The sequence below is a fragment of the Cryptomeria japonica genome, chromosome 5, assembly GCF_030272615.1.
Source record: "Cryptomeria japonica chromosome 5, Sugi_1.0, whole genome shotgun sequence".
Classification (NCBI taxonomy): domain Eukaryota; kingdom Viridiplantae; phylum Streptophyta; class Pinopsida; order Cupressales; family Cupressaceae; genus Cryptomeria; species Cryptomeria japonica.
In genome coordinates this window covers 75,848,252-75,874,547 of record NC_081409.1, presented here as the reverse complement: position 1 = coordinate 75,874,547, position 26,296 = coordinate 75,848,252, and positions in this window count along the sequence as shown.

Here is a 26,296-nt window from a genome sequence, read left to right as displayed (position 1 = left end):
GTGGCAACATGATCTATTCTTCATTACAATGCTAACTCATCACACGATGTCATCGGTTGAATCACACAGGCTTGGAACACTTCAACCAGAAACCTTGAAGCTAAGACTACCAACCGCTAGTCATACCATATGAAACCTTGATACAAAACATTCCATATACTGGTTCACATTCCAACATACCAGTTCACTTGGATAAACATATCACTTCACTTTTTCACATATACCGGTTCACAACATCATACCGGTTCACTCTCTAGCATATTGACATCAATGACAACATACAATAGCATCATGTCATCATACTTTGCACGTATGCAAACAATCTCCCCCTTTGGCATTGATGGCAATATAAAAAGAGATCTCTCTGCTTCACATCTTCTCCCCCAATACTGCAGATATCTTCTTCGCTTCACATCTTCTCTCCCTTTGACAACAATGCCAAAGTGGAGGCATGCACATCTATGTTCCACTATGCTGCTCCCCCTAAGGAGTAGCATCCTTCAACACACCAATCCTGAAAAAGATATATCAATGTACACCCTGACTGATGTGGAGCACACACCTTTAGTTCACCTCTTGAAGGGGCAGCACCCTTAATTCACCTCTCAAATAGGTAAAGGTAGCCTTCGGTAGAGGCTTGGTGAATATGTCTGCTAACTGCTCCTTACTGGAAACATGTTCCAGTACAACTTCTTTGTTCTAAACCTTTTCCCTCAAGAAATGATATTTGAGCTCAAAGTGCCTGGTTCTAGCATGTAAAACTAGATTCTTGGAGATGTTAATTGCACTTGTGTTGTCACAAAATATACTTACCGGTTCAGATACATGAACTTTCAAGCCATTTAATACATGCTTCATCCAGATTGTCTAGGTGCAGTTCATAAATGCTGCAACATACTCCGCTTCTGCCGTAGACTGAGAGATACAACTCTACTTCTTACTCATCCATGAGACTAGTCTACCACCAAGAAAGAATGCACCACCGGTTGTGCTCTTTCGGTCGTCCACATTACCAACCCAGTCATCATCTGTAAACACTTTCAGGTTGAAATCATTACTGTATGGATACCATAATCCATAGTCAATAGTTCCCTTCAGATATCTCAGAATCCGCTTGACTGCTGCCAAGTGGGATTCTCTTGGGCTTTTTTGGAACCGTGCAGTAATGCCCACTACATGTGCAATGTCCGGTCTGCTATGTACTACATAGTGCAATTTACCAATCATTGATCGGTATTCTTTCTCATTTACCAACACTGAGTCATCCTCTTTTGATAATTTACAACCAGTCACCATCAGTGTATCAACCGGTTTGTTGTCTTCCATGCCAAAGGTCTTCAATACCTCTTTGACATACTTGGACCGAGTGATAAATATTCCATCTTTCATTTGTTGAATCTATAGTCCAATGAAGAACTTAATCTCCCCTATAAGTGACATCTCAAATTCCTTTTTCATCTCATCTGCAATTTCATGACTCATCTTGTCATCTCCTCCAAAAATTATGTCATCAACAAATACCTCACATATAAGAATCTGATCACCTTCTGATTTCAAGTAGATATTGCTATCTTCACTTGTTCTTTCAAATCCAATCTTCACAAGATGGGAGTGCAAGCATTCATACCATACTCTGGGTGCCTGCTTTAGTCCATACAAGGCTTTATGTAGCCTACACACCATGTTACTGTCTTCTGATAGGGCAAACCCATCTGGTTTCTCTATATACACCTCCTCTTCTAGTATTCCATTCAGGAATGCAAATTTTACATCCATTTGGTATACTTTGAATCCCTTGAAGGCTGCATATGCAAGAAGCATACGAACTCCTTCCAATGTGGCTACTGGAGCAAAGGTTTCTCCATAGTCTTCTCCTTCTTCTTGAGCATATCCTTTACACACCAGTCTGGCTTTGTTTCTAACCACTAAGCCATCTTCATTCAACTTATTTCTGAAAACCCATTTGGTGCCTATGACATTTTTATGCTCAGGTATGGGTACCAAAGACCATGTACCATTCTTTTCTATCTAATCAAGTTCCTCTTCCATTGCCTTGATCCAGTCTTCATCTTTATGTGCCTCTATGAATGTTTTAGGCTCAAATTCAGAGATCATGCAAGAGTTTTCTCTGATCTTTCTTCTTGTAAGAATTCCTGCATTCTTGTCTCCTATGATCTGGTTTGGATCATGATTCAACTTTACATACCTAGGAGTGATCTTAGTTGTTTCCTCTTGCTTTTCTTTTTCATCCTCATCTTCATCAGCATCAACATCTACTGGTGTAGGAGCACTACTACTGGTGCTAGGTTGTTTTGCAACCGGTTCTCAGAAGGTTACTATCGGTTCATCTCCTACTTGCTCACTGTCAGTTTCCTCAGGTTTCTTAGAGGTTTCATCAACTCTAACATTGGTGCTTTCAACAATTCTTTGAGTCCTATTGTTGAAACATTTGAGAGATTTGCTCTTGGTGGAATACCCTAGGAATATTCCCTCATCACATTTAGCATCAAACTTGCTCTGATGTTCACTCCTCTTCATATAACATTTGCTACCAAACACTCTAAAGTATCTTACCACTGGTGTCTTACCGGTCCAATACTCAAAAGGTGTTTTATCCTTACCCTTTTTGATGAGTACCCGGTTCATTGTGTAGACTGCAGTGCTCACTGCTTCTCTCCAAAAGGTGTGAGCAACCTTCCCTTGGATCAACATAGTTCTAGCTGCTTCAACCATAGTTCGGTTGTTCCTCTCTATTAGGCCATTATGTTGTGGAGTCCGAAGGGTAGACAGTTGCCTCTTGATGCCATTCTCTTCACAATATTTGTTGAATTCACCGGAAGTGAATTCTCCTCCTTGATCAGTTCTACGGCATTTGATTCTCTTACCACTTTCTCTTTCTACCAGTGCTCTGAAGGCTTTGAACTTTCCAAAGGCTTCAGACTTGTCCTTTAGGAATGTGACCCACATCATTCTTGAGCAATCATCAGTAAGAATCATAAAATACCCATCTCCCTGCACACTCCTAGTTTTCATAGGACCACACAAATCAGTATGCACAAGATCAAGTAAATTGTCTGCAGTGAAATATTTGCCTTTGAAGGTTGAGGAAGATATTTTCCCCAATTGACACTCTCTGCACAAAGGATTTTTCGGTTTTCTCAGCACAAGCAATCCTCTAACTACCTTGATCTTATTGTCTTTCACAATGTTGTCAAAATTTACATGGCAGAGTCTCCTATGCCATATCCAGCTATCATCAAACTTAGCCATAAGACATGTACTGATATTTGCATTCAGCTGAAATAGGTTACCTTTAGTCTACATACCGGTGGCCATCAACTCACCATTCTTTCCTTTGATTTTGCACACTCCATTTTTGAATTCCAGAGTGAGTCCATTATCATTCAACTGAACAACACTCAAAAGGTTGTGTCTGAGACCTTCTACCCAATACACATTATCAGCACTGCTTTTTCCATTCAGAGAGATAGACCCTCTGCCTTTTACCATACATGGTGCATCATTACCAAAATGAACCACACCACCATCATACTCTTCCAAAGATAGAAACTTACTCCAGTCACCAGTCATATGGTGAGAACAACCACTGTCAATAATCCACTCATTGGAATTATCAAAGCAGGAGACAAGAGCCTTCTTGTCTGACACATCTTCCTTAACTGCTACAAACACAATGTCTTCACTTTCTTCATCTTCTAATTCCTCATCAGTGACACTTTCATCAACTACTACAAAACAGTTTCTCTGGTTTCCTCCTTTGAACTTCTTGAACTTTTCTGGTTTGTCCTTATTATCACCATTAGGACAGTTTACAACAATGTGTCCTATCCTATTACAAGAAAAACATTTCAAAGGGAGCTTACCTCTGTATTTACTGGTTCCCTTAGGAAGTCTCTTGGCAAGAAGAGCTTCAAATTCCATCAGGATCTCCTCATCATCCATTTCTCTACTTTGTCTTGGTTCACCACTGGTACTATCTTCTTTTCCCTTTCTAGATGGTGCAACAGATGCTCTAAAGGTTGATTCAGTCTTCTGAATATTGCCATCATAATTATTTAGCTCATAAGTTGTCAACATAGCAATGATGGAGTCTAGGGATACCTTTGTCTTGTCTATAGACCTCAATTCCTGAATAGCAGCAACCCTTATTGCTTGCATAGACCGGTAATAAGGATCTCAAGACTTTTCTAACAATAGTAGAATCATCTATTATACCACCTGCACTCTTGTTGTCTCCAACAACAGTTTTGATTCTTATTCCATATTGTTTAATGGTCTCTCCTTCAACTATCCGCATGTCTTCAAACTTTCCCCTAAGGCTCTCTTCCTTAGCTTGTTTCACATGTTCATCTCCGCCACAGACATTCTCAAGAGCATCCCATACTTCTTTGGGATTGTCTTTATCCTGGACATCAATAAACTCAATGTCAAATAGATTGTTGGTTAGGGCTTCCATGACTTGCCCATTCTCCTGAATCTCTCTCTTTTGATCATCGGTGAGAGTACCGATAGGGATAACATAAGCATTCTCAACATAGCTCCAGTGTTGAGCACCCATGCTTTTGATGTATATCTTCATTCTGTCCTTCCATATTTTAAAGTTGTCTCTATTGAACTTTGGACCTTCCCTCTTCATCATTAGAGTAGGATCTTTTCCTCAAGCGGTTAAGCTTACAACACAGAGGACCTGGAAGATGCTCTGATACCAATTGATGACTAAATGATGAACAGTTAGTACCAAACTAGTATTGAGAGGGGGGGCGAATCCGTACAGGCAAAAACACTTTTCCTGAATCGGTTTGACTGCAAATAGTGCACTTTGACTGGCAAGCACTAACACCGGTCTAAACCAAATTACTACCGGTAAAACACAGTAAGAATGTCAAAGACATAAACTGGTAACACTTAGCTTTCCATACAATCTAATACCTCATTTCCTCTTCACCCTTATGCATAAACAAGTAATCTATCATCAAAAATATAATGACTGCTAGTTCAACATATTTTACCAGTTTGACATAAAACACTAAACCATCACATGAAAGGCATCACACATGACACACTGATTTTTCACGTGGAAACCCAACTAGGAAAAACCACGGTGGGGATGAATACCCACAAGCTATTCTTGAACTCTTTTGAAGTCCACTCTGTTAGGAGCCTAGTCCGGTTAGAGACTTTTATAATAGGTTCTGCTAGGAACCGATTCTGATAGGGATCACCCGGTTAAGGGATGGCTAAATACCCGGTTAAAGGTTAGAACCCTATTAAAGGTTACCTCGCAAGAGGATTTGAAGAACTCATTAAGTTGAGTCACCCTGTTAAAGGATTTACACAAAAGCCTGTTAAAGCTACCCGGTTAAGGGATTTTCCAACTGTTGAAATGGTTAGAAGTCAACAGGTAATACACTGATCTGATAACAACACTCAATACCAAGGCAAATCCACTTAAGCTCCTCTTCTTCTGCAATCACACTCTGCAGGTATCAACACACTTTATGGTGTGACAAGAATCAAGTATCACTCACTGGGATACACACATACCATTTACCAACAACCTCAACATAAAAAACAACATCGACCTTATAGGGAATAGATAGGTTGGTAGCATAAACCCTAAACCCTAAACATTTAGGTTAAGCAATTGAGTCGGTTCAATCCTAACCGTTGAACACATTGCATTGAATACAACAGTCTTGAACAGATCTCAAGACGTTCTCCAACGTTCTTTCTTCACCGCTTCTTGGAGGGTGATAACCCATCATGCGTTCTCCACCGTTTAGAGAGACTTCGCACATTCCCGAGGTAGATAGGATCAATCTCCTGCATGCAAGATCCTTCACGTGCACAAGGCTGGCGTGGCAACACGATCTATTCTTCATTACAATGCTAACTCATCACATGATGTCATCGGTTGAATCACACAAGCTTGGAACACTTCAACCGGAAACCTTGAAGCTGAGACTACCAACTAGTAGTCATACCATATGAAACCTTGATACAAAACATTCCATGTACGGGTTCACATTCCAACATACTGGTTCACTTGGACAAACATACAGCTTCACTTTTTCACATATATCGGTTCACAACATCATACCGGTTCTCTTGCAAGTTTCTTACTTCAATATACCAGTTCAGTCTCCAGCATATTGACATCAATGACAACATACAATAGCATCATGCCATCATACTCTGCACATATGCCAACAACACTTCTCACAATACTTCTTCCCCAAAGATACCAAATCTTGATATAATACCATTTGATCAACCTTGTCCTAACCCTAGGGAAGAAGCTCAACCTAATTCTCCAAGGTGTAAAATGATTAAGACAAGTGATGGTTCAAGTTCTATTCCTATTAGAGCTCATATTTTTGTTAATCTTGATGAAGAAATAGGTGAGAATGTTGTTCATGATGAAAATGTTGATCCTAATAATTCAGATGATGAATATGGATATGTTGATGTTGACAATGATTTATCTAAACAATTTTCAAAAGCATTAATCCTAGCTCCGAGTGACAAACAAAGTGACTCATCATTAGAGCATGATCCTTGTTTGGAACTTGTGATAGCTCCATCTACTATTCTTGATGTGACTCCTCTTGCATATTGTCCAACTTCCTGAAACAATGATGAGTAAGATTGGAAGGCGAATGACTTGCTTGATTAGCTTCATTCGCACTGTAGACTCTCTCTCTCTCTCTCTCTCTCTCTCTCTCTCTCTCTCTCTCTCGTTTGTGATCTTCCTCTATTTGTCTCTCAATTATTTTATTTTTTCTCCCTGGTGTTTTCTACTTGAGGATGATGCAAAACGTTGAGATCTCCTTTGGTCTCTCCTATGTTGACTCAAAAGACACATGTGCCCTTCTTCCAAGGTGGTTTTTCTTTCTTTGGGGGATGAGGACAATTCTATACACACACACACACACACACACACACACACACACATATACATAAAAAGCATATTGACCCTAGAGTTAAGTGAAACCACCCCGTGCTTTGTGTTTTGTGATCATCATCCTTTGATTTGTCCTCTCTTGGGGGCATATTATTGCGATAATATGAGCTTGTCTTTTTGGGGTGTGTCTTACCTCAAAGCAATTTCTCCCAATTAGGTGTACGCAATCACTTTAATGTGGGGGCATATACTCCACTCAATGATTCTCCCTCTTGCATATCTTGATACTTAAGTTACTTAGCAAACTTAATATTTTTCTTTGTAATTTTGGTATTTTGTTTTTCATGACTCATAGTAAGAGAACCTTACTAGGCTTGTAGTCATGGTTCTCTCTTTCACTTTCCCTCATGATTTCCCTTTTATCTTGTTATAGAAGTTGTGATATCCTAAATTCTACTGGGGGCTTGGTGTATCTTGCCTCCTCGATGACTTGGTGAAATTTTTTCAATGTGAACCCTTTGTACTTTACTGAGAGTATTGCTAAATGTAACGTCCTAAAATTGTACCCCTTTGCAATTTTGACCACATTTGGGTCCCCACCTTAGTGTTTGCACCCCTAGGCTTGATCTAGGCTTGATTATGCTCATACCACTCAAATACAGTTGCATCTTTGAACTTTACATCAATTTGGCACCTTGTCCTAGCCTTAGAATAGGGTAGGACTAGGGTGTGGCGCCTTGGTCCTCACTAGGACCATGACACCATGCCATGGTCCTCCTCATTTTGGGCCCCTCAAAAACCTAATTTAGCATTTAAAAAATAAGTGGGATTCCTAGCTCCATGTCGGATCATGTCAAAAAATTAATGTTTTCCCAACAAGCAAGTATAAAAGGAGGCTTTCCGCTCTCATTTTGATATCCACACATACATGAAATTCAATTTGACATCAAGCAATCAAGCATTCAAGAAAAATTGAGCAGTAATCATTCTTCCTTCAAGTCTTGGAGCAACAATAAAGTCAAGATTGAAGCATTGAAGTAGACATTTCCATCCTATTTTGTTGAAGACTTCATAAAACCCTAATCCAGTGTGGAGACAAACAAAACTTCACAAGGAGGTATATCATTTTATTTTTAGTCATTATTCAACACCTCCCTCAAAAGGAGAATCTTCCATTACAACAATTTCAATTATCTTTATCTTAGTTTCATGGTTAATTCCAAAACTGGGGTTTGACTAAGGCAAACCCCTATTCTCAACCTATTTCCCTTTCTTTCTATGTGTAGGAAGCAAGTACGGAGTTGAGATCTTCAAGATAAGCTTTATTTACAATGATGAATCAATCCCCCTTCGGTGTGCAAAAAGTTTGAAGGACCATTGCTACCACCACCATGGTCTCAACACTTTAGGTGCTCTTTTAGGGATCAGATCCAAGTCTGCGTACATTTCTCAGATCCAGGTGCATAGCTCAATCCCACATCTGTAGCTCATTGTTTTCATGTTTTTTACTTCATTTCCAACACTTTATCTTAATTCAACAATTCAATTTACAAAAGAGGACCACCAAATTAATCAATCCAATTAGTATTCAATCTTAATCCTTATTGATTTGTGATTGAATCTATTGGATTCCCCCTCTTTTGAATGTAATGGTCTCCCAAGAAAAAAATAGTGGTTTTCTCCCTCTAATGGTGGAAACCCTAATTTTTCACTGCTATAGATTGATCAAGATTACAATAGATTTATTGATAGGGAGCTATCCATGGAAGAATTAGAATAGGTTGTGTTTGCTATGGCTCCTAACAAAAGCCCATGTTTCGATGGGTTGTAAGTTGAATTTTGTCAAAAAATGTGGCCTCACATCAAGGAAGACTTTTATATGGTTTACCTTGAAGCTTTGGAGCAGGGTTCTTTAGGGGTTGATATTAACAAAGGCCCTATCAAACTGCTGCCTAAAGGAAAAATTGTAGATTCTATTTCTAGATGGCATCCAATTACTCTCTTAAATACTTCATACAAAATAATTTCCAAAGCCTTAGCTACAATGATTAAACCTTTAGCTAAGGGGATAGCTAGGGCTGAACAAACTGGGTTTCTTGGTGGAAGATATATTTTGGATAATCTAATTTTGGCTTGGGAGACTAGTGAATGGGCACAACAATTAGAGAAGAATGCATTACTAGTAAAATTAGACTTTGATAAAGCTTATGGTAGAATGGGATGGAGTTTTATCATCAAAAATTTGAAATATTTGGGTTTTGGACCAAAATTATGCAAACGTGTGTAAATGCTTTTTAAAGATGCCAATGCTCATTTGGTGATCAATAACTCATTGACTGAACCATTCTTTCTACATCACTCTATTAGGAAAGGTTGCCCTTTATCAACTTTTCTATACGTCTTGACAGTTGATGCTTTGAGATATATGCTACAAAGTATAATTAGATGAATTTGATTAAAGGCATTTTTATTCCCAACAATTCAGTAGTGTTGAATTCACATTTTGTTAATGACAGTCTGTCATTCATTCAAAATTCTGAAACTAAAATTAGCAATGTGTTTGAGTTTCTTAATTTATATTATTCTATTTTGGGATCAAAATTATCTCACAATAAAACTGAATTTGTGATGATCCAATTAGACCTAGTTCCCCATTGGATTCCATGGGAATGGAAACAAATTAAACATGGACAAATCACAAGTTACCTTGGCATTCCTTTTGGATTAGGAGTCAGTTTGTTTGATATGTGGAACTGGTTCTTATCTAAGCTAAAACATAAGTTGTTCACAAGGGGAAACAAATTTCTCTCATTTGCAAGAAAGATACAAGTGGTCAATAAGATTTTTTGGCTTCCATGTTTATTATTCATCATGTTGTATGCCTTCCAAAAAAGGCTATGAGGATCTAAACAAAATCATTCATCAAATTTTACGGACAAATTGGAGGAGAAAAAAGGCTTCAAAGCAACCTCTTGGTCACATTGTACTTAGTCCAAAGGTATAGGTGGACTGGGTTTGTTGGATCCAAAAATGCAAGGTATTTGCTTAGCTTAAAAATGGATTGTGAGAGTCATCTCAGAAGAAGAACAATGGAAAGTTTTGATTTGACATTGCATTGTTAGTGCAACTATGAATAATAAATGGCAAGGAGTGGGGTGGTTGGACAAAATCCTACTTGCCCCCTTCTTTTGTATTAAATATTCCTTTCCACTACAATATATTTGGAAGGCTTGGTTGATTGCTTGCAGATTTCTAAATTGGCAAAATGACTCTTTACACCATGGTTTAGCTTTGGAACCTCTTCCATTTGGTGGAATAGGTTTGTTCAGTATCATGGGAAACCACTAGCAGTTATCTTTCCTAGACAATCTCACTTTCTTTTTAAAAGAGGTGTATAAAAGTTTGGGGATATTTGGAATTTCCAATCTCTTGATTGGGATGATTGGCAAAACACTAAAGAAACTTTTTGTTTAAATAATAATTATAAGGGGTTTGTGATTTTTGTTAAATCACTAGTGCCTATAGAACTTCTTATGAAATATGTACACCTCTGAAATGTAACTTCTTTAGAGATTGGGTTTGGTTGGACAAATATCCATTTTTTTGTTTTCCACTCAAGAAAATTTATCTTAACCTCCTTCTGAAACTGGCTTTAAATCCTAGACTTAATACAAAGTGGAGATGCAAATTTCATGAAAGCAAATGGAGGAATCTAAGCTTTCAAATCTGGAAGTCAAAAGTTGAAGCAAATGTTCAATGTTTAGCTTGGAAAACACTTCACTTTAAGCTTCCAGTAGGTGATAGATTGAAGTATTTGAAGATTATACCTGCTAAGTGCCCCTTTTGTCAACATAATGAAAGTCTAAAGCATATTTTTTGGGATTGTTTTTTGTCTAGAAAGAAATGGAAGGCCATAAATACTTAGTTTTCTACAATTTTCAATCATACTTTGGGCTGAAAAAAAGATTTATTAGGCCATGAAATTCATAAACTATGCAACAAACTATTTTGTTTAATATTTGGAGGAGTAGATGTTCAACATTATTTTTTAACCATATTTTGCATCATGATATGGAAATTTCTTCGGTTTTACTTTGACATCATTCTTCAGTTTGTGTCTCTTTGTTCATAGTCAAAGTACGAGGTTTGTTATCATTGGTAGATTGAAGAAATCAAGTACCGGTTTATGAAGCTTCATTATAAAGATATTCACTATGTAAATTAAATTCATTGTCTTTTCAAGTTTAGATTGTATTACTTTTATTGTTAGTCATATATGTGTTAAATGGGTTGTTATCATTGTATTTTTGAAACTTTTTGGTGTTGGTCTTCTAGTTCTTTGTAATTTTCCTACTTAAGTGGAGTTGTAGTCTTGTCAGTGCTATTGCCTTATTTGGGTAGGTCCTAACATTTCTTATGTATTAAGTTTATTCTTCCTTTGCAGTTCCATTTTTTAGATTGTTATTTTTTGTATTAATTTCATCTTATTTCAATAAACAAAAATAATAATAAAATTCCAAATGAAAAAATAAGCCAATCAAAACTATTTTATTATTTATAAGGTATATATTATTGTCATTAAGTGTTTTTTTATTATATTGGCAAGTAATGAGTTTTCAAGAGGGCTCAAATTTTTAACAAGAATTAGTACTAGCTTAGGACCATTAATTCAAAACAAAATCCTAAAGAATTACAATAGAAAGAATATTGTGAGAAATAAATAGTATTAAAAGCTAACAACAAAAACCATAGGCATCCCCAAATATCATCAAGATTAAGCACTAGTAAGGCTTGGGTGTCAATTGCCTCCCATTCTTTATCCAGAAACTATAAGTGATCCTTAATGACCTCATCCTCTAGGTCTTCAATGACAATAGCTTTTATCTTAGATGAAGATGGTGTATTTAAAAGAACCATTAGTAGGATTATATTTTATGTTTTTTATCCAACCTAACATATAGCATGTGGATACTAGCCACATAAATTTTCACCATAGTTGTACTTAATTGGATGGGTTTTTAAGGTCTTATTTTAATAAGGTGCCTCTTGGTATAAAGCTCCTTAATCTTCCAATCTTATTTTTTAATTTCTTCTTTTCCAATTATAACCTCTTAGATTCTAAGGTCCTCTACATAGAATTGGCTTTCATGGCCTCCTCACACTTTATAAAATCCACTTACATGTTTATGAATATTTTATCATTTAGTGAATCCCAACACCCAATTACTTTGTAGTGGACCCCAAACAAACCTTCAACTTTTATAATAAGACAACCCTATTCCTACCTTCACACTCCAAAGGTTTCCAAATTCTATCTCCAACAATAGTTTTGTTGGTGGTGCCATAAACCACCTCCTATTAAATGCAAGTATTAGGTCCAATAGGATTGGGAATTTTAAAAGCGATAGGTGAGGAACCAATGCAAATTTTATCCTTAATTATATCATCAGGGTATGAGGAAGGACCCAAGGAAGTATTTTTCTTCATGTCATTTCCACTACCTTAATATTGAGGGAGAGTCTCTTGTCCAATACATTTTTCACCAATAGAAGAATAAGGACAATGAATAATCACTTCCAATTGTGACACCTTTCCATCTATATAATTCAATACTTAAAATATTTTAATAAGTAAGAAGGAATGCTAACTGGAACATTATTTGTTTAAACGTATTTAAGAGAGTAAAGGGATAAGTGAAAACACACTTGAATCCACCTTCAAGAATGATGCATCTATCACGTTATTCTATAATCTTTTATCTTATATTAGGCCTATTTATGTAAAGTGGAGAAATTAGGAATTCACCAATTAGGATAGAAAGACCACCAATTTCACAAGATCAACTTTACATTTAAAAGGGGGTGTAAAACCAATAGATCTAGCCATAATTCAATTAGAGAAGAGGGAAGGGTGCTGATTGGATATACTTGTTTGTTGTTTCCCCTTTTATAGAGTTGAAATTGGATTTGAATTGTAAATTTATAGCATAAAACAATAGAGAATTGGAGTGAAATGGTAATAATAGAATGTTCCAATCTTCACATAGAGCCACAAACAAAAATTTGTGAAGATAAAATGAATCAAACGTGTTGCTGAAAATCTAGGCCGAATTGTCGGGACCACAAAGGTAGGGCAACCTAGTCTTGCAAATTTTGAACAAGGAAGCAAGATGCTTTCCAAATTAGGGAGACACACTGGATCCACTATTAGAAGATCGAGAAAAATTCTTGGGACCATGGTGGTGGGGCTACTTGGTCCTCCACTTTTCATGCCTGTAAAAGTTGAACCTATTTGTCATTGTATGTTTTGTTATAATCTTCGATTGCAACACCTAAATCAATTCCTTGAACACAAAGATAAAGAGAAAAGGGTTGTGGATAAGGGTTTGCCTTGGGTCAAACCACAGTTTAGGAACTAACCTTGAAATTGAAATGGAATTGAATTACAACATAATACTTTTTTTTGAGGGAAAGGCTATATTTGAATTTGAATCCTTGTAATTGAAGTGGATACCTTGATGAAGCTTTCTTGAATCCTCATGCCAAGGGTTTAGGATGTCATGTAGAATGTCTTCATGGAAGGTTGATCATGGATGCCATCTTGAATGCTTGAACTTGACTTGACCCCTCTTTTAATGCTTGACGAATGATTGATTTCTTGCTCATTTCAATTGAATTTGCTAGAGTGTAGTTGAGAGAGAGATCTAACTTAGACTTCATAGACTTCAAATGAGAGGGATAGTCCTCCTTTTATACTTAACCATCCAAAAATTATGTGAATTTCCAGAGTAGGCCAACATGAGACCTAAATTCCCATCCACTTGAAGTGACCATTGATGGGACCAAATTTGGGTCCTAATTAGGATGACAAGGACGGTGGGGTGCCTTATTCCTGAGCTAGATCTAGGTAACCCTAGTGCCTTGGTCCTATTAATCAAAACTCATATTTGAACATAAAATATAGATTTTAGGAAGTTGTGAGCGAAATCAAAGTAGACATCAGGCCTTGCAAGATAGAATACCAAGGTGAGGTCTAGGTGAGGACAAAATTGTATGTAGATATAATTTATGATGCTACATTTAGCCCCCACTTTAGTGGGAGTATGAGGCTTGTAATGGTAAAAAATTAGGGTTTCACCCAATGATGAAGTAAAACCCTTGATTTTTGCTTAGGGACCACTACAGTATAGAGGGACAAACCTAGTAGATCTAGCCACAAATTAACAAGGATAGGGTTGATAATTTCTATTGGATTCACTGGATTGATGATTGATACCTTCTTTTAAGTTGAAATGTGAAAATGCTGAAATTAGGGTAAATGTGTTGAAATTGAAGTAAACATGCATAAACAATGAGCTACAGTCATCAGATTGAGCCATGACCTTGGATTTGAGTAATATGTGAGTGCTTAGATCTATTCCCAAAAGGTCATCTCAATTTTTTAGGATCAGAATGCTCGTCGCTCTAGTCCTCTGAACTTTTCACTGTCCAAATAGGAACCTGTTCATCTTCATGAATAAATCCAATCTTGAGAATCGTAGCTCTGTACCTATTCCAACAAATAGTAGAGAAGGAAAAATGGTTGGGATTAGGGGTTTGCTTTAGGTCAAACCCCAATTTCGGAATTAACCATGAAATAGAAATGAAATGTGATTGAATTGTTGTAATGGAAATGATTTCTTTTTCAGGGAAATGTTGAATAATGTTTGAAACACTAATGATATACCTTTTATGGAGTTTTGTTTATCCCCACAAGGAATTAGGGGTTCATGAAGTCTTCATAAATATAGAACATTGTCAGCTCCAATATTTGAATTTTGAACTTACTTCTGCTCCAATGCTTGAAAGTAGACTGATTGCTTGCTCACTTGAATTTGAATGAATGCTTGCTTGATTGAACTTTTTCAACCGATAGGTGATTTTTAAAATGAGAGGGATGGACCTCTTTTTATACATGCTTGTTGAAAAACAACTTAATTTTTGAACATAAGTCGACATGAGATTAGAATTCCCACTTAAATTGAGTGATCATTGTGAGACCCCAAAATGGGTCTTGATTGGGAGGACTAGAGCGCTAGAGCCCTAGCCCTAACCAATCAAGAACTTAGGAAATTAGGGAGTAAGGTGTGCATGATGAATATTTTGAGTTATTTGTATACTGTGAGTAGAATCAGGGCTTTGATCAGGCCTTGAGGGATGAACGCCAAGGTGAGTGCCCAATTGAGGACAAAATTGTAAGGGAGTACGATTTAGGATGCTACAAGACTATACCCATACTCATGATAAAGTACAAAGTTGCATTGAAAAACTTTCACCAAGATACCAAAGATACAAGACACACCAAGTGCCCAGGGACTTTAGGATCTTACTACTCTAATATCAAGATAAAAGGGACAACACATGAAGGGGAAAGAGCATGACTATAATGGCCTAGTAATATTTGTGCTTACTATGAGTCATTAAATGAAAATTTTGAAATACCAAGTTACAAAGCAAAAGGTTCAGTTTGCAAAGTAACTTGAATATTGAATTGAATTGAAAATACATCATGGTGTGTGCAATAAAGTGTAACATTGAGAAGAGTGTATACCCCCACATTAAAGTGATTGTGTACGCCTTATCAAGAGAAATAGTTTTAAGGTAGCATGCATCCAAAAGACAAGAATGCTACCACAATGAGGTGCCCCCAAGAAAGGACAAATCAAAGGATAATGGTCAAATTACATAAGGGATACACTAACTTTGGGATCAATAATGCACTTATGATAAATAATGTATATCAAGAATAATTGAATTGAATTGCCCTCATCCCCCAAAGGTAGTGGAACTACAAAAACAATGGAAGAAGAGCACATATATGTGTTTGAGTCAACATAAAAGAGACCAAAAAGGAGATCTCAAAGCTTTGCATCATCCCCAAGTAGACAATACAAAGGCACATTTACAAACAACGTCACATGTACAACATAATATAGATATGAGATAGAAGAATTGACATACAAATAGAGGAATGTCACAATGGATTTGACCTCTTTATTACCTTGAACTAACAGAGTAACAAGGGTCATCCAAAGAGACCCTAACATAACACACAAACATATCAAGCAATACATTGTGTGGGAATCACATTACTAACATGAAAACACACAAAAGAGAATCCACAACATGAATGTAGCTAGCCAAGTAAATCGTCCAACTCCCAATAATATTTTGCTTGGGAACTTGCCTATCCCAAGTAGAAGAAGATAGAATCCTAAAACACTCCCCTTTGCTATGGATAGAGACATTACCAACCTAATTTTGGCCTTAGTTTGTCCAAATCCCAAAATCCAATCCCAAAATTAAACATCCATCCAAAAGTACCCACAAAATCAAGATCCCAAATCCAAAAGTCATATTCCTAGTCCAATATTTTAGGTTGTCAACCAACATACAATCCTTTTAACATCTATCCAACCTCAAAACAACCTTATTTAAAACCCAACTTCAACCTCAACCAAACCAACCTTAGTTCACCATTCAACCCATGCTCACCCTACCTTGACTTAGACATCCCCTGAAACCTCACATCAAACTAAAAACCAACTTTATGACCAACCCAACCTTAAGATAAACCTTACATCGTATCCATATTACATACCCTCCAAAAAATCAACCCTTTCATCCTTCAATCAATCTTCCAAATCCAAAACACAACAAGGTCAAGTTTTAGAAAAAGTCTGGTTATATCCTTATCCTTTGTAATCTCTAGCTAATATAGTGCTTGAGAAATTTCCTACCTTAAGTACTATATTCAATTATCCTTAGTCATTTGGATTAATTAGCTTAGGAACTTGTCTCTCCTAAGTTAGTAACATACGAATATCCTCATCTTGTTTCGCTTGGGAACTTGCCATCCCATTTAGATGAAGATACAATACTAAAACACTTACCTTTGATAAGGATATAAACATTACCAAAATTATCTTGACCTTAGTTTATCCAAATCCAAAAACCTAATCCTAAAATAAAACATCCATAAAAAATCCCCAAAAAACACCAAAAATCAAGATCCCAAATCCAAAAGTCATATTCCTAGTCCAAGATTTTAGGTTGTCAACCAACATCCAATCACTTCAACATCTATCCACCCTCAAACCAATCTTAGCTAAATCCCAACTTCCACCTAAACCAAACCAACCTTAGTTCACCATTCAACCCATACTCACGCTACCTTGACTTAGAGATCCCACTAAAACTCACATCAAACAAAACACCAACTTTAGGACCAACCCAGCCTCAAGATAAACCTTACATCGTATCCATATCCAACCAAGTCAAACCACTTACATACCCTCCAAAACATTTCAATACCAACTTTTGACAAACCACAAATCTAGCATCCTTAAATAAACACACCTTCCAAATCATAACACACTAGGTCACCTTTCCATGGTAAACACAAGGGATCAACTCAAAAAGATCATGGAATCCAATATAGGTGAATTCCCCTTTGGGATTCTCAAAAATCCAAATCCACCACAATTATCACATGGGGAACAAACTTATGTAGACCAACCCAGAGTTTCCCCTAGACTAGCCATATTTCTAAAAGGTGAGCATAACCAATAAATGATGGATAAAGCTATAAAAATCAACCAAGATGCACTCCTATTAGAAATCATCCAAAATGGGGCTATACTTTCGCAAGGCTTTGACATGTCACAACTTACCAACACATCCTATACCCCAACATAGAAGGCAAATCCAACAACCCCAACTCATTGACCCACAATACAATTTGCAACATCCTTAAAATGACCACAACATATACCCCATGATCTTCTTAAAGAGTGTTGAAAATGAGGATCTTAGGCAGCTAACTATTACATCAAAAATATAAAACAATGCACACAAATAATGCATTACACATTATGTACATGGGAAAAAATAATATGGAAAAAATCCCTCACAAAACATCATTCATTATTTAGAAGATTTATAATAATATTTGTATACACAAACATCAAGAACTCAAATTTCAAAGTATCTTCTTCCTCCCCTTCTTTCCATAATGCCTTGCATTCATATAGAATGCATTAACATACTTATTATGTAGTCTCACCTCTAGCACATACCAATGCATATGTTGCTATTCACAATATTGGATTCTATGTGTTTGCCTATGTTTAAAGTAATCTAAGGAGTTGATGAACTGATCAAAACCTTTTACCAAATAACCTTTTGATTACATATTTAATTAATTAATTAATTATTAGAAAATTTCATAAATTACCTTTATTTTATATTATAAGGATAAAACTTATAAGTTAGAGTCTTATAAATGTTCTTTAGGTCTACTTAGATTCAATGTATTCCCAAAATAAACAATATGCTCTATCACTCCCTTTATTTTTTATATGTATTTCATGTTATCAATTTATTTTAAAAGAGAAGATGAAGGTCATCAATAACACACAACTTCTTCAATAAGCATATCACAAGAATGCAAATATATGCCAAGATGGAGATCATGCATTCAAGACTAAATGATAAATCTCTTCTCACAATTTAAATCCTAGTTCCCTTAAAATCATGTTTTAATGAGGTCTTATAAAGTTTTTGTTGGAGCATAGGTCTCCTCAAACTAGCCTCCTAGGTTCTTTTTATAATAATACTTCCTATAGATCTTATATATAATGCTCTTATAAATAGAAGAAGGAATATAGAGAAAGAGATACATAATACATGTAAGACTTAATATGTAATGGATATAAAAATGTCTAAAGGTCTTATACATAAAACCATACAATATGCTTGTAGCTACTATATATAGTATTTTTATGTCTTATATGTGCCTTTAGGTCTTGTCAAGTTCTTGTAATGTCATTCCTTGCACACATACTACATTTTTCCTCAACAAAATAGGTACCCCCACTTTGCTTATTTGTCCTCCTTTTCAAGATATTTTTGCAATTTTTAGTTTATTTGAAGGAGTGATATTGGTTTCTAGCCCTCAACATTTTTTATTTTATAAGAATAAGAAATATTTTCTTTTTTAAGCAATTTTCATTTGAGTCATATCATGAATTTCTAAGTCTTTGCTATTCACTTTGAGTACTTTGACCTTTTTTCAAGATATCAAACTTTTCCTTACTAGTTGGACATTGAAACCCCAACTTCTTTTTTTTCCCTTTGGTGTACCAAATTTTCATTTGTTTTTTCTTGTTGGTACAAGAGTAGAGAAACTAGTAGTATCTTAAGATGTAGCATTGGGTTCAAGGTTTTGTGGTTTCTCTTTCTTATCTACTAAAGTATTACATGAGGCACATTGAATCTCACTCCCTAATATTTGGGAATTAATTTTATCTAAATATTGACCTGCCTCCACTATACATTCATGGTAAACTTTTTTTTTAGGATTAGGCTGCATAACATTGATTTAATTTAATTATGTATTTAAATAATTATTTATTTATGGTGCATCTTAGGTGATGTGTTTAACCATATTAAATAATTATTTAGGGTCACTTTTAAAGTTCTATGTAACACTGTATTAATTATTTTATGCGTGGGAGGCATATGATAATTTTTAATATTTTGAGAAAGATATTTAATAAAATGAAAACTTAGTACCCAATATTAAATAAGGGGTCAATGGTTTTGCGAAATTGTGGTTTTGAGTCACATGGTTTTACTTTACCACTTGGTTGTATTTGTGTGATATTATGTCTATAAAATCAATCACATGTTTAGTGGCTTAGGTTTGCTAGTTGGGGTTTTGACTTGGTTGTCATTGTATTGAGTCTTCTTTTGAGGATTGCATATGTGAAGTATGGCATTAGATTTGTGGATACATGTTTGGACACATGAAAGATACATTGGAGAGGCTTGATGTGTCATAAGTGTTCATGGAGTCTTTGTAAGTGTATTTTAATGTTTCATTGTTGAATAATACCTCTATGAGGTTTTTCTTAGGGTATATCTTGTACTATCTTGTGGTATAACTTTGATATTTGTATTTGGTTATTTATAAACTTGTATTGATGATTTTATCTTAGGGAGTTATGTTAGAAATGGATTGATCATCATGGTTGATTTTCATAGCAGGTGTAGACACTTAAAAATAATTATTTTAATTATTTTTAATTCCTCGCATAATTAATTAATTAATTATGTTAATTCAAATTCCTCTCAATATTAATTAAATATAATTAATATTGTCGCTATAGCATATGATTGATTGATTTAATAAATCAATCCCTTTCTTTATTCTTCTAAAAAAATCAAATCCTCACAAATCTTCCTCTTAGCTAATTAATTTCAAATCATCTTCTTAATTCATTCTTCTAGAAACTCCCTAAACTCACTTAACATTATTCTTCTAATTTTTTATTCCCTCCACTCATTCTCTCTCCTAGTCAAATTCTCCTACAAATATTAATCCCACCTAACATTTCCTCTAATCCCCCTCCAATGAGTCGTTAATGGTTAATCAACATGATTAACCACAAAGTCAACTCTTTGTCCTTTTCATCCAGCGACTAGTTTTAAATGCTCTTTTCCTAGGTGAATGTAAGATTTTCGAAATCACACATTCCTCTAGGCATCCCCTCTCCCAAGGAATTTTTAATTCCTTTTTATTCCTCCAATCCCCATGATATCCTTTTTTGGAGAATTTTTAATTCCTCCAATGCACCTTGTGGAGTGTGGAGATACGAAATGCCTTTAGGGCATATTTCTTGGTCTCCACACCCTCTCTTGGACCTTGTGTGAGCTCACAAGTAAATCTTAGCCCTTCATCTCGAATTCATCCTAGCCATTCGTTTTCCTCTCCTCTTCCTATAAAATAGGGCTCCATCCCTTCATTCAAAACATCTTGAAATCTAGTAAGTTTATGCTGCCCTTTTGAGCCCAGGAAATCATCTTGGCAACTTGATCATCTCATCCTTATCATTCTTCAAATCCATTCCATTTGTGGACAACATTGGAGAGCCATCCACATCCAGCAATCAAAGGAGCACATCAAGTGGAGTATTATCAAGGGGCGCCTTCACTTCATCAAGCTCAATCCAAAGGAGAAGGTAAAATAGCAAGGTGAAATGGTCTTTTAATGATATTTTAGCATTTTGCATGTTTATTTCATTATGTTTTGATCTTAAATCCTTCAAATATGTTTTCCCCTCTTCAACAGGTTTTGTACATTCAAATCCATTCAAAAGTATTAAGGACTCTTTTTTGTTTATCTTGCTTTCATGATGTGACTTATAAAGCCTTTTATTATTCAAGTTACCTCCCAACTCTCTAAACTATGATAAATTAGTATTTAATTATAAATTTTTTATTATTTATAATTGTGTGATTTGTATGTGGTGTGTGGTTTGGAGATGTGTGCTTAGGTAAGTTTTGGTTTTCTTAGATTTCATCTTTTCCAAGTAGAGTATTTTATTATATCATACTAGTTATTTCAAATGATTTACTTGCTTGAATGGTTGATGAACTTAATGGTTTTCAATCATCTTGTGATATGGTTCTCACCTCTAAACCTTGGGTTTTCATCAACTCCATTCATCTTAAGGTTTGGGTTTGAATTTATGCCTTAATTAAGATCCTTCATTTGCTTTCAAATTTTGAATAGGGCTAGCATATTTGAGTCATAGTTTCTAGTTGATTCCCTAGCCAAGGCTCTTTGAATTTGCATTTGAGAGTTTAATCAAATCTTATGTGTAAAAATAATAATTTACCTTAGCATGTGTGAACATGTTCTTTTTAATCTTTAAGTTGATGGATCATGAAGTTGGTAAAGGATGTGAATGGTTGAAAATGATTTATGGAGATGTACTTAGGGCATTCTATCATGTGCAAGGGGCCCTTTTTAATGCAAGTGTGTGAAAGTGGATTTTTAATTTAACTAAATATTGAGGTGGAAGTGGATTTAATTTATTTCATTGAATAATGAGATGGAAATAGAATTAATTAATTTATTTTAAATAATTAGCATTGTGGATTTAATTAGTGGAGTTAATAAATGAATTTGTGGATGATACGAATTAATTAATATGATGATAATATACATTATTTTAGATGTGGTAAATTTTAAGTGTCTATATAGATCATCTTTCTAATTTGGTTGGTCATGATCAACACGTACCTCCCTCATAGAAAACCTAGAATTGGAAAGTAGTCATTAACCATTATAATACAGTCTATGATGGATAAGAGATGTGTAAGAGGATTTCTATATTATTTAAGATTGTTTGAACATGACTATGTGGGTATTTGGATTTTGATATGGCTCATGGTTTTGAATCATATTTTTGAATACCACATGTAATTTTCTAGTTTTTAACCTTTTTACTTTTTTATATAGTGGAGAAATGGAATAGAGAATTGTGGACATTTGTAGGTACTCTTATCAAATGCTTTGTAATGGAGTTCTTGTTGCTCATCCTCAAAGAATTAATGTATTTTCCTAAAATAAATTATTTACTATGATTCAACTTAGTATCATTTTCCCAAATTATTCAAGAGGCTCTCATTGGTGGGATATCCCAATACATTCAAGAGTTTTATATCCATTAAACAAATCCTAACCAGGCTTTTAGCTTTTTAGTCCAACATAACCTAGTTTTAATCCTTCATAAATGGTGGTTTTTGTTTAAATAATACAACCAACAAATTTATATCCATAAGTAGACACACCATTTAGAGTTTCATAACTCAAAATTCATGGCCTACTTATCTCCAATGCTAGTATGCTCACCATATTTAATTTAAAAGAAGACCAGTCTTATGCAAAGATTCTGAACAAAGTGATATATATTAATAAAAAAAATCTTTTTTTCCTAACCAAGGTGTTGGATATTGTTGCTGCGAGGATATGTTATTGTCACTGATGTTAACATATTCATGTGCTTTGGTGTTGCAAAGAATTGTTTTAGTAATCTAGTGATTGTAGTGAGTTGATTTGGTTGGTTTATCTATTTGCTATGTTGAATCAACTAGAGATACTTCATTCTTTATTTATTTGGTGATTTGATCAAGTTGTGGATTATGGTATGAAGATTAGTGTTTCAGTGTTGTAGTGTTTTGATGTATGATCCGTTGTTCTCCAATATGATCATATCTTGTGTTGCGGATTTGGGAGAATGTTTGAGATGTTCATGTGTATCTTCATTTTAGATGGTTCATGATTTGGTGCTCCGCAAGTTATCTTTCTTGTCTGAAGTTGTTGTTGTTGAGTATTCTTGAGTGTTAATGTGTTGATCGATGTAGATTTGATTAAGCGGTGTTGGTGCAGCTATTGTGGATGGTTCTAATTTTCTTGTTGGTGTTTCTTGATCGTGTTCTAATTATTTTGACTGTCCGCATTGATCACTATGCGCGTTATTGAAGATCTTGTGGGTCCGGTGACATTCTTTGTGTTATGCGGTATTTTTGGTGGTGTAACGTGTTGTGGTTGATCTTGACGAGATTTTTGGTGGTGTTGCATGTTTGAGGAGTTCATTTGGGTCCATGCTATGTCATCTATGGCATTGTATTAGTCTGGTGGATGATTTATGTATCGTGTGATGTATTTTTGTAATTAGGTGTTGAGGGTTTGGCCGACCTTGTAGTCAAGGTTGATGATTTGTATAAAAAGGTGCTATATTCATGTAATTTGGGTATCGGTGGTGTGTCTGCATTATCAGAGAGTGGTGAATGTGCAAATAAGCGAATTTATCTTTTGGTGTGGTGTATTGAGTAGCGATTGTTTCAGGGAAGACAAATGAGCTTAACCGGAACTGTCATCAGACATTAGGAGATGTTATTCTTTTAGTTCATCTTAACCAGATTGTAGTCTGAATATCATTGTAAGGTACTGAACCTTCACTGAGGTTTGTTGCCTTTCGGGTCATTGTATTTTGAGCAGTGAGCTCTAGGCAGTGTGCCTGAATGCATGTGCATTCCCCATTGTAATATTTGCACATACTACTACAGAGTATCATCTTATTGTGGGTAGGTTCCCATCGTGGTTTTTTCCTTAACCGAGTTTTCCATGTCAAAATCTTGGTGTTATGTGTATTGTTGTTATTGTGTTTATTCTTGGTGCAGTTGATCAGATCTGAGATTGTGCTAAATTGTTTAATCTGGTGAAAAATTCCTTCATTATTGTTGCCAACACAAGGGTCTCACAAATTATCAATGCTTTGATGCCAAATGAAAGGTAGACATACATAAATAAACAAATTTATACTTAATATTAGATATCCTAGAATAAGATCTAGAAAAGTTAAAAATGTTAAACTTAATGCAATTTAAATAGAAAATGCAAATATTTAGCTTTTGGCTTGATCAGAAATGTGACTTTTTTAGGTGTACTAAAGTAATTTCTCAATGCCATAGAAATTGTAGGTTTGCTAGCATAACACATGTAATATATAAAACATTTTTCTTTTTGTTAAAGTCATTTTGTTAAGTGCATAATTGATCTTTCAAGTGTGACTCTAAACTTAGTTTGTGGATTTGATCTTTGATAATTTTTAAATATTTTTATTTAGATTACCTCAAATTTCTCAACCTAATATTTATATAAAAAATGGGTTATGTGCTTGAGAGTTTGTACATGATTGATGATAGATCCTCTATTATGTCAAGTCTTGGTAAACATGCTAAGTTGACTTTGAACAAAATTGAGAACAACAAGAAGTTGCACATTATTCTATAGAATGTTGATGCAATACTAACATCACTAGATGACTCTTTTTGAGTTTTGTGAGTGTGCTAGGTGTTAATTTTTTGTGTTTACCATGTTCTAAATGAATTAGGGTTTTCTATTAAATACAACAATTCGTAATTTAATTATTTTATTTTTCAAAGTGATCCATAATAATCACATGAAGAGAAGATAGTTAGACCCAATTTGATTGGTTAAAATAAAAAAGAATTATATTCATAAATACAAAAGTGACTTAGATCACTTCAACAATTATAAATTTGAACCAAGAGAATTAAAAAAAGCAATTTGAAACATGTGTATAATCATCTTGTTTCCACTCCAAATTTAACCATAAGGCTTAATATTAAATAGAATTACATATTCACACATAAAATCTTGACTAAATTAAGTGCTTAGATATGCAAATCCAAGGCTCATGGTGACACTCAAATGCTTTCTTAAAGAAAGAATGTGATTTTGATCTATCTAGCAAATTAAATGTCCCATTTGTCATGCTAATGAAACCATATAATTCTGTTTCAGGGTTGTATTGTGGCAAAATATCTTTGGCATGTTGCATTTAGAAACATATACTTGCTCTTTTAATCATTTCTTGAACCAGAAACAAGTCCTCCTTGACTTTGGGCTAATGTGATGTTTTTATGGACTTTGTTCAAGACATGTTATTCTTTTGCATATTTATAAAATTAGATGCGGTTTTTTTTTTCTAAAGTTAATATTCACCCAAAAAATAAAAAAATACTTAACTTTACTCCTTTATTTTTTCTTCATAGTACAACATTATGTTCTCAACTTCAAGGTTTGTCAAAGTCTAAGATCAACAAGTTACATATTAGTTGGATCTAATTAAGTCTCAAATAAATAATCTTCAATGTAGTCACTCTAATAAAAATAAGGATTAGGTTATAGTTGTTCAAAGTGCTTCTTCTTTCTTTGTTGGAAATATGACTCTTAACTTTCATTATGTTGGATCTTTGGCCTCATGAATCGTTGCCTTTGTTGCTCTTATTTTCCTTTAGAGATTGTGAGTTCAGAATTTGCTCCAAGCTCTATTGGTTGGAATGTTTTGTTGCATTTGGTTTTTTAATACTTGAATGCATCATATGGTCTCCTAGGCATTATTCTTCCTAATTTTCTTGCCTTGACTCTCTTTCTATATTGCAAGCTATTGATGGTTACTTAGTTCTGAATTTTTCTTCTTTGATATCATTTGACTCAACTCATCTTGTTATAACTTTAGTAGAGAACTTCAAGTAGAAATGCAATAGCATCAAGGAAAATGAAAAGTTTCTTACTTTGTGCTAGAGATCATAGAAAGCTTATAAGGAAGAAGTAAATCAATTTCTATTTAATCCTAGAATGTGAATAGGGTTGAGAACTTTCAAGGTCACTCATTGTTGTATAGGATTTATTGCCCAAGCATGAAAATTAGTAGTCTTTTCAGGGTTATGCAACCAAATTGGCTTCCATGATGCAGGAGCATCCCCGGTTCACAACAATCTTGCATCAACCAAAAACATTTTGTTTTTTGTTTGCAGTTTCAGTTTTCCTTTCTGCGTGTCCCAGTTTTGGCTCATGAGTCCTTGTGGAGTTGGATTATACTTGAAGACTTGATTACCCTTCTTTCTTTCTAACCGCATCTCATTTGGATCACTTTCCGGCAAGATATCGCTA